The sequence below is a fragment of the Dermacentor silvarum genome, chromosome 3 (genome assembly GCF_013339745.2).
Source record: "Dermacentor silvarum isolate Dsil-2018 chromosome 3, BIME_Dsil_1.4, whole genome shotgun sequence".
NCBI classification, from domain to species: Eukaryota; Metazoa; Arthropoda; class Arachnida; order Ixodida; family Ixodidae; genus Dermacentor; species Dermacentor silvarum.
Genome location: NC_051156.1, coordinates 214,456,002 through 214,462,001, shown reverse-complemented (window position 1 = coordinate 214,462,001; position 6,000 = coordinate 214,456,002).

The following is a 6,000-nucleotide window of genomic DNA, read 5'->3' as shown; positions in this document are numbered from 1 at the left end:
TGGTCGTAATTCGGTTTAATTGCTTTCTTACTTGCTGTTACGGAGTCTTTAGACCCTTATTAGTATGTATACTGCTCTTTGGAACTCTTAATTAGACTTAATTTGGCGTGACCATTCTTATCACGGAGTCTCGAATTGATAAGTAGTCTCTATTACTGTTCGCAACCCTTAATTACTTTTAATTAATATAATTATTCTTAGTTGCTTAATAATTCACCCTAGCACGCTTTAATAAAGGTGTCGTATGTTGTCCGTGTATTGGTCTTGTTAATTACCCAAATTACTTTTAATTATGCGTTGAGACTGTTGAATTACTCTTAATCATTTTTAGGTATATTGCTGAATTCACCCGCCGTGGTTGCTCAGTGGCTATGGTGTTGGGCTGCTGAGCACAAGGTCGCGGGATCGAATCCCGGCCACGGCGACCGCATTTCGATAGGGGCGAAATGAGAAAACACCCGTGTACTTAGATTTAGGTGCACGTTAAAGAACCCCAGGTGGTCCCAATTTCCGGAGTCCCCCCACTACGGCGTGCCTCAATCAGATCGTGGTTTTGGCACGTGAAACCCCATACATTTTTTTTTTGTTTTTTCTTTAGGTGCTGAATTCACTTTTACAGACTTTTATGAACAATAGAGGTGTACGCCACTTTCTAATTTTTTGCTACCGCAAACGTTGTCGACGATGGTCACATTCCGCGACTAATGAGCCAGTTAAGCCTATCGCTTGAAAAGGCGCTGATGCCCATTAACGCCCACGCATGCACACGCGCGCACACAGCGTTTCTGAGACCGCATTGCGAGGGCAAGGACACCTATTTAGATGCACTGGGGAGCGAGGTGAGCTTGCTAGGGAGACCGCGCATGCGCAGACCCTGGCACTACTTTCTCACCGGCACGCTCCGCCGGCGAAAGGCCACCGGTCCGGCATTCCGAGTTATTTTGTGGGCACCTGTACACGAATTGTGAAAAGAGTGCTGAAATTTGTCCCTGCAATTGCGTTGTGTGTAAGCATAAAACTTATATTACTTTCTTTTTTTTTTTTTTTCAGACCGCAGCTCAAGCTCGGATAACTCCACCTGGTCTGTGTTAGGGTATGGGAAATGTGCTGCCGTCAGTCTTTCAGCCGGTCTCGCTTAATGATATTCTTTAATGAGTAATCACAGATAACTGCTGCGACAAACGATTTGCGTTGGTAAGACTGCCTCATGCGAAGTAAAAAAAAAATGTGGTTGATCCCTCTTATATAGGAATCGGTATAGAACACGAAAGTGAAACGTGTCTTCACAGAAGTAGTGTAATGTTTATTGCACATTGATATATAATGTCTATTGGTGTTTTGTGGCTAAAGCGCCCTTAGGCGTTGATGCACCCACGCTGACGCCTGGTGGCACGTCTCCTCCATCACGACTACCAACGTCGATGACCATGAGCAACCGTCGTGCATATGGAAGCTGCACTACGCTGCACACGCTAGCACAACGCGAAAGACGAAGCACGTAACTGACACACTAATACAACGCGCAAGACAAAGCACGTAACTGAATCGTCACCGAGTCAAATCAGCGCGTACAGCGCGTCGTAATTGCAGCCTCCGCGATCAACTTCAGAAACATTTTCAGAGCTAATTGCGGAGGCCACGCCCCGCTGTGCTGAGTACGGTGAACGCCACTACCAACGCCACCTAGGTGGCGTTGGTAGTGCTTCTTGATGCCAGCGTCCCTTCGAATGCTGGCATCGAGGCGTCGTAGTGGTGAGACCACCGAAGCGTTCACTGTCGGTGCGCGTTAGTGTCATAATGCAGTACTTCTCTTTTCTGCTCGTAGGCGGCGGCACCGCCCCGAACAAGAGCGCGGGTACACGGAGGAGTGTTAGATATATAAGGCGCGTCTGTGTAGCTCTCTGCAAATGCGTTTGTGGCGCAATGGGTTAAACGCTCGGCGATCTATCGTCGCGGACCGAGAGGTCGTGGGTTCGATTCCCAAATTTTGCATGTTTGTGGAACTTTTTCTTCTGGTTTCTTTCTTTGTATTATGTTCTATGACGTATTTCCGTGACGGAAATGCGTCAGTGAAGTCTTGGTGGACCCCGGAATAAAACACTTTCGTGTTAAAAAAAAAAAAAACATGACTTTTTGTTATTCAGAAATTGTAAGAATCTTTATGTATATATGCGCCTGTAGAACTTGCAGTTTGTACTGTAGGTGCGAGATACTCAGGTCTGCAATATTCTTTTGTGTATTGTATCTCTTGCTGTACAAATGTTGCTAATAAAATTGCAATATAAAGCACATTTCACGGCCTGTTATTCTCCTGCCGAAAGGCAATAGCCACACGCTATCGCATGCTGGCTCACGTATCATGACGGAATAGGGTAAAATTCTAGCAAACACAGATGTACTGCTGACATTTATTCAGTACACGAGCCACACACGCAAAAGGAAATTGTCATTACAGAAAGAACAGGCTGAAAATGACAGCCACTAGAATAATGCATGCTGTAGCTGCAAACGAAACTCGTGGTAGTTTCCTTTTTCGTCTGCCGAGAAAATCGCACAATCGTCGAGCGCATTGCAGATAAGCGGGATGACCGCCTCCCCCTCGCGCATCAGCAAAGCCGTTGCCATAACAGCACACAGCAGGCTTCATTTTTTTTTTTTTTCTCGGAAGCATGGTCTACCAAGCACCAGGGGAGGAATTGGCGCTCGTGATGCAATTCCCGTTTACCTGGGGCGTATACCAGCTGACCTAGCCGTGGCTTAAATGTACCCCGGTGGAAGCTCCTGCTCTCCGCTGGCGGACAGCGCGCAGGCCGTCTGCTCCCGGCTACGCCATTGGCTACGCCGATGGCGTCACGTGACCAGGCGGTTCGTAGGCGAGCGCTCTCGCACGGCGCCTGGTCACAACACGCGGCAGGGAGCTCTCTATGGGAAAAACAGCGACGTTCTAGAGTCTCATAAGGTTTAGAATGAAAGCAAAGTTTTATTATCAAGTGCAAAGGGGAACACTTCGCTTATCTCTAGTCTTCTCAGGGTTGTTTCTCATGTCAGCTGTGGTGTTTTAATAACATGAACATTTATTTTTCATTTTTCTGAAGTCTAGTCAGGTGTAGCCATTCAAAGCATCGCTTATCTCTAGTTTTCTCTTAGTTATTTCTTCCATGTTGGGTACGCGCGGCGACTAGACTGAGCTACAGTGCCCTAGACTGCAACTGAGCTACCGTAACTGAGCCAAACACCATTCAATTAATGAAGTTAATAATGGGGTTTTACGTGCCAAAACCACGATCTGATTATGAGGCACGCCATAATGGGGGACTCCGGAATAATTTAGACCACCTAGGGTTCTTTAACGTGCACATAAATCTAAGTACACGGGTGTTTTCGCATTTCGCCCCCATCGAAATGCGACCGCCGTGGCCGGGCAAACACCATTCAAACCTGCGGAAAGAATCCATCCTCGTTTTGCTCGCTTTGCCAATGCTGATGTCTCAGTTTTTGTGAAAGCTATATTTTGTGAATTTTTGAGGTTGTGTCCGTTACGAGCTGCCTCATCCGCTTTTTCATTGCCTTTTATGCCACAGTACGAAGTCATATTCATTGAAAGGTTACGAGATGTCCAGCCTTGTATGCTAAGTGGTGTAAGTATCTGTATGATGATAACATAGAATATGGCCAGGTGGTAGTTCAAGCTGGTTTTCCTCATGTGCAGACTTTGTAAAGCTGCCTTCAAGTCCATAAAGATGCTCCAATGTCGCGAAATATGCAGTGCTAGGTAGGTATCTGAGTATGGTCCCTTGAATATTGGCTAGTCTGCCGTCCGCGCGCCGTGCCGTATGGAGAGGGCAGGACGCTTCCTGAATGAAAGTGTAGAGGGCGCTGCGAGCAGTGCTAATGCTACGCTCTTCGCTCGAGCGAGCAGCGCATGGCATTGTGCAATGTGCGGCCAGGCTTCCCATCTGGTTAACCTCTCTGCCTTTCCCCTCTCTTCTGTCTCTAGTGCGGCTGGCCGAAAGTTCTCGCTTCTCAACCTATGCGACCGTCAAACAACTTCGTTTTGCGACGAGATCAGTCGCGCGTCTGGTCGCGATCGCCAGTGGGAATGTGCCTTTACGTTGTGCGTGTGCTTAGGTGGCAGAGCTCGTCATTTGCACTTCTTGTTGGATTTTCCCCATCTAGTCAAACATGTTAAAAACGCATTTGTCACTAATGGCTTCAACATACCTGAAGGTCGCGCCCATGTAGGGCCCATTCAAGAAGCGTGGAAAAAGGATAATAATAGTGCTTCACTTAAAGTGATGCCAAGTATTACCCTATCCATCCCAATTCCTTCGGGAAAATGAGGCTTGCCCCAGCTTTCCATATATTTGACGACGAAGTAATCAAGGGGCTCTTCCTTTATAGCTCTCATTTAGAAAGAGCTTATGGTTCTGTTGAAGCAACAGAGAATTTTGCGAAAATAATGAACAAACTGATAGGGATAATGACTGCTCGTATTTCAAAAGCGGGTTTTGTACATGCAGTCACCGAACTACATGTTTGTGAAGGAGTTCCTCGAATATCTGACGAAATGAAAATAACACGCAAAGGCAACAGTTGGCACTTTTCTTAGCTCAAGTACGTACCACTGAGGGCCTCCGAGTGACAATCTAAAGCACGCTGAACTTGCTTTCATACCTCAGTAGCATTGACTTCAAGTACATACTTACTGCATGTTTGAGCCGGGACAAATTCGAAAATTTGTTTGGCATTGTCAGGCAATCTTCTGTAACTAACGATCACCCTACTGCTGCGCAGTTTTTACTTTTAATCAATTCACTTGCATTTTATAACCTTGCAAAACCACCTAAATTAAGAAGCTGTGCTCCAGAACTTATATAACTGCATTGGTTTCTGTTCCCAAGGTGTAACCAAAAAATTAGATTACAATACTGGACAAATTGATTGAGGTAGGAAAGTTTGGCGATGCCAAAAGTGCACTGGAATGCTGCGCTCTGCGCAGAAGCATTTTGTCAGACCGCACGGATTTTGTGACTGCAAGAAGCCATGACAAGCTCGTATGTCATGTAGCAGGGTACACGGCAAGGAATATTTTGGATGCGCATCAAGCATATCTCGCCAAAGCCCTTGAGGCACTTCAATATCGCGCCACCAGGTATATTCATTCTACATACTCCTACGACGTCAGCATTTCATACTTGAAAAAAGAATCTTCCTTATCGCTTCTATCCTTTCGTCGCCGCATTGCCACCCACTCCCTCTTCCATAGGTTCTACTATTCGACGCTTAATCGTCCACCATACATTGTCCCCCATCACGCCGGTCACAACGCATTGGCCATCCCCTTTTGTGGTGAATTTGGTTGGCAGGTAGCACAACCAAACTCACGCACAAATACATTTTCAGCTTCGTTTTTCTACCCAGCATCTAAAGACTGGAATGCCCTTCCTCATCAAGTCGCTGCGGTCACCTGTTCATCCCAATTCGTTCAAGATGTAACAACTTTTATGTAACGAATTGAAATCATTGTAACACTTGTTTGTATATGTTGTATCCCCACCCCTTATGTAATACCCCTACTACGGGGTCTTTAAGGAAATGAAATTAAATGAAATTTTAAAGAAGACCTCTGTAAAGAATGTGCGCTGTTGCTGACAATTGAAAAGAACACAGCTATAGCTAACAGCGAAGCTTCAGCCTTCACATTGCAGCTTGACTATGGAGGCTTGCTGTACCCCTCAGGCCTTCTAATAATTATTATTACTTTCCTTGAAGATAGCTTCACTACATTTTTTTCCGTTTAAATGACAGCGTGAGAATAGCATTCTCGACTTTACTGCATTTATTTCTCAGGTGCATTTTCCTGCACTAGACTGTCTTAAAGATGGACAGCAAATCACTTGTGAAATAGTGAAGTTTTACACTCTTCTGCGTCACCGGTTTTTCACAAAGTCTCTCAATAATGAAAGGACAGCAAAGAAAGAAATGCTAAAACATTTGAAA